The sequence below is a fragment of the Canis lupus genome, chromosome 2 (genome assembly GCF_048164855.1).
Source record: "Canis lupus baileyi chromosome 2, mCanLup2.hap1, whole genome shotgun sequence".
In the NCBI taxonomy this organism is placed as follows: Eukaryota; Metazoa; Chordata; class Mammalia; order Carnivora; family Canidae; genus Canis; species Canis lupus.
Window position 1 is genome coordinate 86,296,365 of NC_132839.1, and position 13,643 is coordinate 86,310,007.

The window sequence follows — 13,643 nt, forward strand, 5'->3', positions numbered from 1 at the left end:
TGAAGTTTGAGAAGGCCATCGGGCAAGCAAGTGGAGGCGCGGAGTCGACGGCTGGGTATACCTGCCGGTGGGTTGGGTGATGCTCAGCCAGGGTCTAAGTGCAGACAGAGAAGAGTTCAAGGACCCCAGAGAAGGCAAAGAAGACTAGGGGTGGTGGGGGAGGCATAGGAAAGCCAGGGTCCCCACGGAGTCTATGCCAGGGCTTGGCGAGCTTTTTCCATAAAGGGCCACGTAAGAAGTATTTTCAGCTTTATCTGGTCTCTGTTGCTACCACTCGACTCTGCCACCGTGGTGGCCAGAGGTGATACGGAAACGAATGGCCACGGTTGAGCTCCAATAAATCTTTATTTACAAAAATAGGTGGCAAGGGGGCACCTGGGTGGCTCGGTCGGTTGATCGTCTGACTGTTCAGTTCAGTTCAGGTCGTGGTCTCGGGGTCTGGGCCTACCCTGGAGCCTTCCTGGCCCTCTCCCTCTGCTCCTCCCCTTCATCCCTAAAATAAATAATAAAATCTCTTTTAAAAATGTTTTATTTATTTGAAAGAGAGAGAAGGATGGGCAAGCTGGATCTGGTTTGCGGGTTCTGGTTTGCCAAACTTCGGTCAAGCCAGAAGGTGCCGTAAGGAGTCCTGCAGCGTGGAGACAGAGCTGAAGACACGGCGTTCTGGAAGCCAAGCCGTCCCTCCTGTTGCAAGAAAGAGCGACCTGATGGTATCAAATGCTGCTGACAAGGGGACTCCCACGAAGGAAGAGAATCAGCCCCTGGCTGTGAGGATGGCCGGGGTCACGGCGGCCTCAGCCAGAGCAGTTCTCCTGGGGCCGTGGGGGCAAAAGCCTGAGTGACACGGGCTCAAAAGAGGAGGGTAGGAGGGCCCGGGCCCAAGCAACTCTTTTGGAAAGGTCTAGCTCCCTGCAGAAAGGGGGTGCTCAATAAAGGGTCATCCCTTTTCCAAAGATGGACCCGTGATAGAGCACGGGTCTCAAGGCCCGTGTCGCGGCCTTGCAGTGATGGCACCAGGGTGCTTTCACGCTGCTTCAAGAAACTTGGTTGTTTGGATTCACAAGAAACACCGGGCTTTGGCGTCCAAAGTTGAGTTTGCAGCCACTAGGAGTTTGATGGTGTGATCCGCAGGCATCATTCAGACGAGCCGTCGTGTCCCAGATCCCGAGCACAGCGCCTGTTGTTTATGTCCGTCCTGCCCTGTGAGGAAAAATATTTGAGACAGGTGTCTGCACGGCGGTTAGAGCAAGTCCGCACCGGGCCAGAATATTCCATCCTGGACTCAGAGAGCAGCCTGCACAGACTGTATGGCCAAGTGAGCTTTGCATGCACTGGGGTGAGTTATTGGCACGGGGGGGGGGCGGTGGTGGGGGAGGCATGCAGTGAAAAAGTCTAAATTTATGCCACACCTTGTTTCCCTGGGAGCCCAAACTATTTCATATAAATTACCTCATTGATCTCCGAAGCCCTTGTGTGAGATTTAGAATTATTATTTCTTTTTTGTCTTGACACCCGGTCTGTAGGAAGGCAATAAATACTACATTCTGATATTTATGATGTAGGATTGAGGACTAGGTGTGGAAAATTTGTATTGTAGCGGCCTCAGAGAGGAGCTCTGGGTGGGGAGAAGGGTCATAGTTGGGTGTAACGGATCATACGGGGTATGTTCCCTGGGCCCATCCACCTCCAGCTCTGCCTGGCATGGGGACCACATTTTGTATCTTATGGTCCCGCTTCCTTCCGCGTTCCCCCTCAACAAACTACAACTCACTGGGCCGGGAATGGATCCTAACCCCGGGGACAGTCAGTCTTCCGGCCGACCCGAAGCCCACGTCTATGCCTGGCATGACATGATGCCCGCCCCTCCTGGGAGAGCATAGCCCCGGTCAGACGCAAGGAGACGGAGGGGACGGGCCCCATCGCATCGACAGCGCAGCTCTAAAGCGAGATCCACGGATCTCTGGATGTAAGAGGTCCCTGGCACCGTCTTGGATACAGACGCCTGATGCATCTATTCTTACGGAGCCTGGGCCCCACTGCAGCCCCAGGTCCCAACTTTCCAGGAAATTCTGTCTCCATCATGACTGCACGTGTAGACCTGAGACCAGTCCCTGCTTTGTTTGGGGTTTTTTGGGGGGTGGTGGTTGGGGGCGGGGGGAGGAGTAGGAGGTCTCTGCAACCAAATGTGCTCAACTCAACCCCTGATAAGGCTGATCCACAATGACCAAGGCGTGGGAACCCCAAATATGAGACTATTTAAATGGCCTATTGCTCTCGAACTTCTGTCTGTTTAAAAAACAAACATCAAAAAAAAAAAAATCAAGTAAAGGGGGTGGAAGCAGGGTACCCAGGGGGCCTCTCCTTTTGTCTGTCTCCCCCCGCCCCCCGTAAAGTTCTACATGATTCTAGGTCACCTCTGTCGCTTCTAGCCCAGAGAATCCACCTGCCCCAGCTTCTCATTTAGGTCAACAAACATTCACTGAGCAAGCACCTGCTGCGAGCCCACCACTCCAGGCCCTAGGGCTATGGACTGAATACGACAGACTCAGCCTCTGTCCTCCAGGGCTACCACCCAGATGGAGAAACAGACAATGGAATAAACCAAAGCACGCTCTGGGGTTGTGTGGCGTAACAGAGGATGATTGCGGGTAGAGGGAACCACAGAGCAGGGGAAGCAACATCCCTTCTGGAGGAAATCACGGAGGGCTTCCTGGAGAAAGTGGCGACTAAGCCAAGGCTTGACGGAAGGGTTGAGGTCACCCAAGCCAGAGGCAGAAGGGTGTTCAAGGCAGAGGAAGCCACACTCGCAAAGGCCAGGCCAAACCCCAGTCCCCGGAGCAAGCAGATTAAGGTAAAACATAATCGAGGGTCGCCCCCAGGGATGCCCCGTGGGAGACTGGACCAGACACACCCTTCTCACCCATAGAGTCCTGGTTCTCGCGGAAGCCTGGGGTTCAGTCTGGGTCCACCTCAGAGCTGCCTTAATTTCCTTCCTGGGCCCGGAGAATCTTTCGGCCAGAAAAGCAGAGCGAACATCGACGCGCCCCACTTGCAGGGTCCCCGTCCACCAGCCCCACGGCAGAGAACAGGGGCTGTGGCCACGTATCTGCTACCGGCGCAGGAGAGAACACACCGGGGCCTGGCTCCCTCGAGGGGCCGGGGACACGGAGAGTCACCCAGAAGAGGGTAATGGCACATTTCCCTAAGGGTCTCCCTCCCACCACCACCCTGAGCTGTGTCTGGGGACTGATTCCAACATCTCGCCAGCCCAGGATGGGGAGACACAAGACCTGGATCTGGGGGGTGCAGGCACATCGTGGGGAAGAGGCTGCAGCTTCCTACTCTGCTCTGCTGTAGAGACAGCCGGCACCATGCACTCGTGTCTACATGCACGCGCGCACACACACACACACACGTGCACGCATGCATCCCCTTCTTTCCGGTGAGGTACTAGGGCTGAAGGGGGCCTTATCTGTATTGTAAGAGTCTGGAGTTCCTACCGTAGGTTCGCGCGGGGAAAACAGCCCAGGAGCCACCCTCGGCTCTAAGCTGCAGCATTCAGCTCCCGGCCCCCAAAGGAACGTTCCCATGTGCCAGGTGGGTGCTATTTTTATGATCCCCTTATACAGGTGAGGAAACTGAGGCCCAGAGAGGTAAAGTAACCGGCCCTCCATCACCCAGCTAGGAATGATGCTGGTAATCTGCTACTAGGGGGCAAGGGTCAGAGGTCGGGAACTACAACTATTTCATTTCCTCTGCGCAGCCCTCGGGGCAGCACCGCCAGGGGCCCGTGAGCACCCCTTGCGCGTGGGTTTGATGCTCACCCACGTGTTAGCGCCTCACTCCCGCTGCCCCATCCCCCCTCACCCCCCCACCCCTCCACCCCCGACCCTCCGCCTTGTGCAGCGGAGGTTCTGGACAGGTGGAGCAGCTGAGATTGCAGACACTCGTTGAACGAGATCATGCGGGAAGGAGGCCTCGCTTTGCCTTCACTGCCCTTCGTTCTCCACCCCTTCCGTTGGTTCCTCTCTCAAGCATCCTGTCCCCCAAGACACGCTTACCTCCCCGCAAGCTCCCCCTCTGCTTTCTGCCCAGCTCCACCACCTACGGGTCCCCTCTCCCCGCTCTCCGCGCTTCCCAGGCTCAGCTGGACTGTGGGGTGAAACCCCGGCTCTGCCTCTCACTAGTTCTGTGACTTTGTGCAACACCTATTAACCTCTCCGAGTCTCCGCCGAGCTAATAGCCCTACCTTCTAGCAGCGGTGGATCAAAAAGAACGAGGTAGAAAGTCACTCGCCAGTGCCCAGCCCATAGTAGGTGCTCAAAGGGTATTTATTCTCTTCCTCTTTCCCCTCCAAGCATAAACCTTTGGACTTTCCCCCTCTCACTCCCTTTATTCAAACATCATTCCTTTTCTCAAAATACCTGGAAGGCACATGATTTTTTGATTCTGGCTTCGAACCAATTCTAAGGCACCACACATTGTTGCGAAACCGTAAAACAATTAGCAATACTCTGCTATCAAATAATTAATTATCAGGGAGTATAAATGTGTGCCCGAGGCTCCAATTTACGGACTAATAGGAGGGTTGAGCAGCTTGCAGTTCTCTGAACACTTGAACCCAATGGTTTCCTGGAAACTTGAGTGGCAGGGACACACAGCCGGAGGCCACGTCTACCTGGAGGCCGTGCCACCGGGAAGTGGCCGGAGGGACTTGGACCCGAACAGGCTGCCACCGAAGTCTAGTGATTGACATCTGGGGCCACCAGGTTCTCACCAGCGGTAGGAGCTGTGGGGCAAGGACGGTAAAGGGGCGAGTGGAACTCTGGAGGGAGGAGGAGCCCAGCACAAATTTGGGGGGGATATGGGGTTCTTGAGGAAGGAAACTCATGAGTTCTGTTTTTCCACCGTGGGCCCACGCTGCGTGACCACACTCGAAGTCGGTGAGTCTGAGTTCTCGGAACTGCCTTACCCGTTAAAGGTAGGCAGGCTCTCCAGTTCTTCCTTCCCCCCTCTGCCAGCCCAGATTTTTGAGATCAGCAGTAGAACTATCCCAAGGGCCCTCTCCCCTCCGTCTCTAACCCCTCCAGAGTACTTCAGCGAATGCCTGGCCTCAGATGACCCGCCGGGAACGACTCTTCACCTCGGATTTCCAGAACACTAAACGTTGTATCAGACCTAGAGAGAAATTGACATGTTCCGGAAGTTAAAAATTGAGGTGTTTCAGTTCCGTTCAACTTCTCTTGAGGGTTACTCCATGAATTTTAAAACAAATACCTACATCTACAGTTTTGTAATATGTCATTCTTATGTAATCTCTCCAGACTTCTGACCTTTAAGGAAAAAAAAGGCCGGAGATAAGTTAAATGGTTTCTGTTTGCTCTAATGAATAACACAAAGTTTGACTCAGTATTGGGGGTGGCTTTCGGGGTAAACACTACAACACTTTCCGAAGAGGATGAGCGTTGGCTTCAGAGTAGTTACCCTCAGAGGTATGTTTCGATACGGAACCGGTTGCAAGAGCTCAATCACCTTCTCCAACCCCTCCGTGAAGACGGCCTTCAACACCAATTTACAAGACTCTCCTAGAAACCTACTTTTGACCCCGACATAGCATCCGGTGACTTGCCTGCTCTGGACTGGTCTCCAGATTCGACCACAGATGATTTGTGTCTATGGCCAAACGTCAAATTCACCTTCAGAAGACTAAGCTTTGCCATCTTCACAGGTGTCCCGGCATCTAAAATGCACTGAAGGCTCTGAAGATGATTCTGGAGGAAGAGTCCCTGCCCGTGAAGAATGGACGCGCTGTTTGAAAAGGAAGCTTTCCCAGCAAGACCACATACCTCATTTTTATGCACCGAACCACAGACTGCCAGACCCAGGAGAGGCGGGATGGCAGGGCTGGGACGAGGGTGACGGGGGATCCCTGAGAACGAGCGCCTCCCTGCTCTGTGTCCATGTGCTTCCCTCTCAACACCCTCGTCCCAGCCCTGCGTCAAGACCTTCCAGCTCAAGTGTAGGCTGCTTGCTGCTGTCCCACAGCTTTGGTAAAAGTATCGATCACATTTTGGATTCCCATCTTATGAATGAGGTTCAAAACAGGGATACTAGCCCCACAAAGAGAAAGCCACCGTGCAGGCCTATGTTGGATTTACCGCCTCCCACAGCCTGGTGGCTGCTCAGTGACGTTGATGGAATGAACTGGTCTCCGGATGCGATCCTAGGAAATCTGTTGTAACTGAGAAATATGCTTTTAACCTGTTATCACGGCCAGGGTTAGTCACTGGTGCCACGGTCCTGCTTCACAGACCTCACGGAGGATGACCGAGGTGCTGCTATTCAACCACCATGAACGGGCGCTTTGTGAATTTTTTAATTTTTATCTAAACTGTTGCTAGTATTGATTTGTCTTAATCCTGGCCATTTAAAAAACTGTACAGTAATCTGCTCAGCAGATTACCTTTAAGATTCAATCCCTTCCAAGTCACAGAGGAAAGAAATGAGAAAAATGCTCTCTGCCAGGGACTGGCGGAAGTTGAAAAGGAGGAAGAGTTTGGAGCAAATCTGAAAGCTGACCTCACCAAAAGTCCAAACCTCCTGTGACAGTGTATGGGCCACCCTGGAAGTCTTTACCTAGAGGTGGGATGACCTTTTTGTGGATGGCTTAGGGGTTTCTCCAATGAGCTGGTCCCTCCCGTGGTGGGGTTTCTAGAATTCTATGACATCGGCTTATTGGATGCAGATCTTCCTAACCCAGAAGTTAACACATTCCCTAAACCAACCATTATCCTCCATCTTTTTGTCTGTTTTGATAGAGCACATTTTTTTTTTATTCTTCTTCTTCTTTTTTTTTTTTTTTTTAAGAATCCTAAACCCTCTTTCTGCATGGAGTCTTCCTGGGTCTCTCAGGGAGGTATACCCAATTCCCACTCAATCAGGACAGGCTTTGCCTTCGCACTGGGATTTCTGAACGGCAGGAGGCACAGATGGGGCAAAAAATGGTCATTTCAGTAAGTCTTCATGAGGAGTCTATTAAGTAAAAGTATGGATCCATGTTTGTTTGTTTGTTTTTAAGATTTTATTTATTCCTTGAGAGAGAGAGAGAGCACACAAGGGGTGGGAGTGGGTAGAGAGAGAGAGGGAGGAGAAGACTCCCAGCTGAGCACAGAGCCCCATGCAGGGCTCGATCCCAGGACCCTGAGATCATGACCTCGGCCTCACTGGCTGAGCCACCCAGGGGTCCCCAGATCCATGTTTTATAAAAGAGGAACCTAGAGTTCCAGGACGGCTGGTTGCTTGCTCAGGGCCTCACAGCTTGCTGGTGACAAGCAGGCTTTCCTCCTCAGGTCGGATGGCCCCATAGCAGGGTTCTTTCCCTCCTACCCCGGCGTACAGGGCGGACACGCCTTTATAAATACTGCACTGGTTGGTCCTCGGCTGCATCTTGTTACTCCACCTTCCACAGTAGAATCCAACAAAACAGTGAAAGCTAAGGTGAGCCACGTGCCAACCTCACCCTTCATGAGCTCATGTTACCCTAAGAAAGGACAGACTGTTATTACTCCCGCTTTTCAGGTGAAGAACCTGAGGTACAGGGAGTTTAAGTGACTTGTACAAGTCCCGCAGCTGGTAAGTAGTAAACCAGGGTTTAAGCCCAGACTTTCTATCATCAGGAGACAGTCTCTTGGCCTTAACCACTCAGCCGTTCTGCCTCCAGCATACTTCAGGGGGAAGAGTCACGTTATATTTCTCTAAATCACCCATAGCGGTTAGCACCCTTCGAGGCCCCTAGTAAGGAATTGATAAATGTCACAATCATTGGGAAACGTGGGAAGGGTCAAGGGGGGACGAAGTGACTGATGACCGAGTAGGACGTGAACTGCAACAGCCTGCTGCACGCTCAGAGATCAGAGATGTCTGAGGGCCATTGGGAACCGAGGCCGAGCCAACGCCCTTCGAGAAGCAGCCGCGGTGGTCCAGAGGCAGTGCTGCTCCTCACCCCGGAAACCTAGACGCAGGGGCCCGAGGAGGAAAGAGCTTCTAGATCTGGAGATCTGGCCCTGCCTGTCTTCTCTGATGCCTCTGAGGGATTCAATCGTCTTCTTTGGCTTTTTGATTCAATCAATAAGTATTTCCTGGGAAAGAACTGCATGTCAGGCATGGGGGACAAGCGCAGGCCCTCATGGAGCTTGCAGCCTGGCAGGAGGATCAGAGCAATGAGTAATATATAATGAGCTACATGCTCTGAAGGGAAATAAATGCAGAGTGAAAGTGATGGGTGGGCATGGGGTGGGGGAGAGGGGGGTATATTAAATAAGGGAGTCAGGGAAGATTTCTCTGCTAAGGGAAGCTTTGAGAAGAACCTGAACGAAGTGCGAAGACAAGCAATGCTAATGGGGAGTATTCAGGCAGCCATGCAAAGGCCCTGGGGCTTGTTTAAGTCCAGAGCAAAGAGCCCTGTGAATCTGCAGCATGAGTACAATTACTCTGTGGAGATCAAGTCAGAGTCAAAAGGGATTTGAAAGTTCCTATATAGCTCTGCAAACTTCGTCAAGGCAGACCTGGTTGAGTTTTTCTGCATTCCACCAAAAGGAGCGTGTCCATGATTGAGAACAGCTTGTATCTCTACCATGTATTCCAGTCTCAAAGTGCTGCTGCGTACACAGGCTCACAGGCCCCCCGGCCTGCGGGGGAGAAGCGCCGTGCTCCTTCCACCAGTTAAAGAAACCAAGGTGAAGACAGGTTACGAGGCGGGCCCAAGGTCACACGGGTTCAGGTCCAGGTCCCCCGCCCATATTAGCCTCTCTTCAAAGCCGGGGCTCATCTTCTTTCCTCCCCTGTCACCACCCCCGGCCCAGAGCCTGCCAAGGCCCTCTAGATCCACAATAAATGCCACTTGACACTGTCGCCAAAGACCATCACGAAGGGTGCCAAGGGGGGCTTCCCGGGAGAGATGAGGTGGCCAGGGCGACCAGAATCTGACCCGGGCCAAGCAGGGTGGTGAGAGTATTCTTGGCATCACGCAGATGGAAATCCTGAGACCCAAGGAGGCAAGTGGCCACCCCAAGTTCCCAGAAGGAACAGAGATCTCTAGCTCACGCCCAGTCCCTCTGCACAACTTCCAAGGAAAAGACTGTATGTCTGTGCTTCACTTCCTTGAAAAGGCACGAGGCCTCGCAAGTCGGAATCTGGGAACTTGGCGCCAGAACCAGGCAGCCGGCCCCTGATCCCAAGCTTTCCTACCTTCTCCCCATGCGGCCTAAGTAGAAACACGTTCTTTTAAGGCTCAGGTGGGGTTTTTTTGTTTTTGTTTTCAAGACTTTATTTATTTATTTATTTATTTATTTATTTATTTATTTATGGGAGTGAGTGGAGAGAGAGAGAGAGACCGAGAGCACAAGCAGGGAGAGGGAGAAGCAGGCTCCCCACTGAGCAGGGAATCTGACGCGGGACTCGACCCTGGGACCCCAGGATCATGACCTGAGCCAAAGGCAAAACACCCAACCGACTAAACCACCCAGGTGACCATAAGACTGTTTTTTTGTTGTTGTCGCTGTTGTTGTTTCAGAGCAGTTTTAGCTTTACAACAAAACTGAGAGGAAGACACGGAGATTTCCCATTCACTCCCCACCCCGCCCCCGCACACCCCTAACCTCCCCGTTGTCAACATCACCAAGTCCATGGTTTCTACCCTAGGATTCATTGTTGGTGTTAGTACATTCTCTGGGCTTTGACAAGTGGATAATGACATGGACTCATCAGAATAGTTCGAGCGCTGTAATTCTCGGTGCTTGACCTGTTCGTCTCTGCCTCGACCCCTCTATCCCGTCTCTGGCAAGCACGGATCCTTTTACTGTCTCCATAGTGTCGCCTTTTCCAGAATGTCACATGGTTGGAGAAATACAGTATGGAGCCTTTTCAGATTGACCTCTTTCGGTTAGCACTCTGCCCTTCAGCTTCTTCCATGTCTTTTCATGGCTTGATAGCTCATTTCTTTTTCTTTTATTTTTTAAAGATATTATTTATTTATTCATCACAGACACACAGAGAGAGGCAGAGACACAGGCAGAGGGAGAAGCAGGCTCGCTGCAGGGAGCCCGATGCGGGACTCGATCCCAGGACCCGGAGATCATGCCCTGAGCCTAAGGCAGATGCCCAACCATTGGGGACCCAGGGGCCCCCTCATTTCTTTTTAATGCTGCATAATATTCCCCTGTCTGGAGAGACCACAGCTTATTTATCCATTTACTTGCTGAAGGACATCTTGGTTGCTTCTGGGTTTTGGCAACTATGAATCAAGCTGCTATCAACATCCATATGCAAGTTTTTGTGTGGACAGAGGTTTTCAACTCATTTGAGTACAAACTAAGGATCACAACTGCTGGATGGAATGGTGAGAGTGTCTTTAGCTTTACAAGAAACTGCTAAGCTGTCATCCAAAGTGGCTGTGCCGTTTTGCATTCCCACCAGCAGCGAACGAGAGTTCCTGTTGCTCCACATCCTCATCAGCATTTGGTGGTGTGCGTGTTCCTGATTTGGGCCATCTTAATGGGTCAAGACTCAGTTTTCACACCTGTAAAATGGAACTATTTTACAGTGCTTATGGAATGAGACTGCCGTGGTAAAGGAGGCCACGCATGCAGTGCTTAGCGTGGCACCTGGCACAGAATAGCTCCGTAGCAAGTGGCAGCTGCTGTGCTATTATTAGCCTGATTAGTAATATTGAATACCTACTATCCACCTAACGCTTTCGTATAGTACCTCTGTCCATTACAAGAGCCACGGGAGGTAAATATTATTATCCCCAACTACGGATCCCAACAATTCTCTCAATTTCAGAGGTTAGGGAACTTGCCCCAGGAGTGTGGGCAGCTCTCAGAAAAGTCCCCCAAGGGCTGTGGGTTCCCACGACCGCACCCACAGTGACTTTGCCTCCTCCAGGGGAACAGCCTACGACTCTAGCTGTCTTTTGTTCTCGGGCAAGGTGTGTTGAGGTCTCAATGTGCCTCTGGAAGGGAGAGGCCACATTCTATAGCAAAGGGAAAGAACATGGGCTGCCAACACATTCCATGTTGGGACTTCCTCTTTGTTTAGAAATCATTCTGCCTTGATTTGTTTTTTTCTGTGAAAAAAATAGGGAGACCCTGCTCCTTGAAGTTTGAATAAGATACAAGAAAGTTGTACCGGATGGGCCCCACGGCGCCATAACTTCTGCCCCATGATCAACAGTGAAGGGGTCAGACCCCCTGTCCCTGTGGCAGCAGTAATCCACTGAGTCTTCACAGGAAGGCAAGGTCCCCTCTGTCATCACCCCCGAGGGTAAGGAGTGACACCAGATGGAAGGTGCTGCAGGTGGAAGTTTGAAGCACTGGCAGTGCTATATGCCTATTTGCAGAAGGAATAAAAGGCAAAGGGGAACCCCTCTCTATCTCCTGGGGCATCTCCTTGAAATGAAGGAAATGGGAGAACAGTCTGACCCAACGGATGAGAGCCCCGCTTTGACAGAGCTTGACGCACCAAGGCTCCAGGTTACAAGATGCTAGAACAAGGACACCCCTTTGCCCCACGTTGCACTGCCATTTAATCTCAAGATTCTGGAATAGTCTTTTCCAAAAGATGAGCCAAGTTCAAATGACAAGCCCAATCCTACCTCTTAGACATTATTTAATTTACGAGGGTAAAATACACATAACATGAAATTTACCATTACCATATCCTTTTTAGGGCTAAATAATATTTCATAATATATATCAATTTTTTTTGTTCATTTATTTCTCAATGGACCTAGGTGTTGCTTCTACCTTTGGTCATGGTGAATAATGCTGGGATGAACACGGGTGTACAAAGCTCTCTGAATCTTTGTTTTCAATTCCTTTGGATATATGCACAGAAGTGGAATTGCCAGATCATATCTAGTTCTTTTTTTTTTTTTAAGATTTTACTTATTTATTCATGAGAGACACAGAGAGAGGCAGAGGAAGAAGCAGGCCCCATGCCAGGAGCCTGATGTGAGAGACTCAATCCCAGGACCCCAGGATCACAACCTGAGCCAAAGGCAGATGCTCAACCCCTGAGCCACCCAGGTGCCCCTATATGGTAGTTCTTATTTTAATTTGTTGAGGACTTTCCTTACCATTCTTCAGAGCATCTGTAACCTCTTCCATACCTACCGGTAGTACACAAGGATTCCAAGTTTCCACATTCTTGCCAATTCTTATTTTGTTCTTTGACAGCAGCCATCCACATGGGTGTGAAGTTTTAGGATATTCTTCTATTTCTTTACTTTAAGACTTTATTTTTTAGAGCAGTTTTGGGTTCATGGCAACACTGAGAGGAAGGCCCAGAGGGGCTGAAGGCCTGTGGAAGCATCCAGGAGACCAAAGAGAGAAGATCCACAAAATGCAACCTGGGATCCTTTACTGGATGCTGGATTTTACATGCTGTTTAAAAACTGAAACGGCTATATGGGGGCATCTGGGTAGCTCAGTCGGTTAAGCATCCGTCTCTTGGTTTTGGCTCACATCATAATCTCAGCATCATGAGATCGAACCCCGAGTCCAGCTCTGTGCTGAGCTCAGCGTGGAGCCTGCTTGGGATTTTCTCTCTCTCTCTCCCTCTCTGCCCCTCTCCCCTGCTCATGCTCTCTCTCTCTCTTAAAATATATATATATATATATATATATATATATATATATATATATATATATAATTAAAAGAAAAAACTGAAACAGCTATAAAAGACATAATTGAGACAACTGGAGGAAGGAGATCATGGCCCGATCACACATTGATAATGACGCTCCGTCAGTGCTACGTTCGCTGTGGGTGACAGTCATATGATGGTTATGATACTTGCTAAAGCAGCTAGACTGATGTCGTGATGTCTGCAGGTCACTGAAATGGTTCAGCAAAAAGAAACAGACAAACATAAACAGATAGATAAGGGTGGATACATATATATATATATAGAGAGAGAGAGAGAGCGCACAAATATGGCAAAAAAGTTAACAGTCTGTAAATCTAGGTGGAGGACATAGAGGTGCTCATTGTCCTCTCCTTGCAACTTATTTGAAGATTTGCACATTTTTCTTAAATGAAGGGAAGGAGGCTCCTAGACCCAGTCTGCTCTCTGCCTGTCCTTGCGGTGATTTTTCTCACCGTGTGACTTGTGACTATTACTGCCTCACATCCACTCTGGATCAAGAGTGCAGAATGCACATAATTTTTAAACAGCAGCTTCTTTCCAGGCACATTTAGCGGAACCAGTGGAAGGTGTGATTAAAAACAAAAAGGAAACAAAACCCACAGCTGCCTTGTCATTCAAAAATAATACCTACTCTGAAAAAGACAAAGCTACAGAGGCAAAAGCCTGACCAGTGGTTGCCAGGGCCGGGGGACAGGGGTGCAGACTGATCCATAAAGGAACTTTGGGGGATGATGAAAATATTCCCTATATCAATCGTGCTGGTAGTACCACACCTGTCTACATGTGTCACAATCCTAGAACTGCACACCTAACGAACGTGCCTATTACTATGTGCAAACTATACCTCAATGAGGCCTGACTTTAAAAAAATTAAGAAGACTAATTTTCATCATTATGCCCATATTTCTTCCTACAGCTTGAAGGGGGTTCTTCCC

General features: G+C 50.3%; 1 long non-coding RNA gene across 1 annotated transcript; it reads right to left on the bottom strand.

Annotated features, from left to right (window-relative positions):
- Positions 1-513: 513 nt before the first annotated feature.
- On the bottom strand, positions 514-4,379 carry LOC140610626 (uncharacterized). The gene is made up of 2 exons (XR_012012218.1): positions 4,250-4,379; positions 514-1,200 (listed from the first exon to the last, which is right to left on the bottom strand). It is a non-coding gene; the product is annotated as an uncharacterized lncRNA (long non-coding RNA).
- Between the last annotated feature and the right edge of the window lie 9,264 nt (positions 4,380-13,643).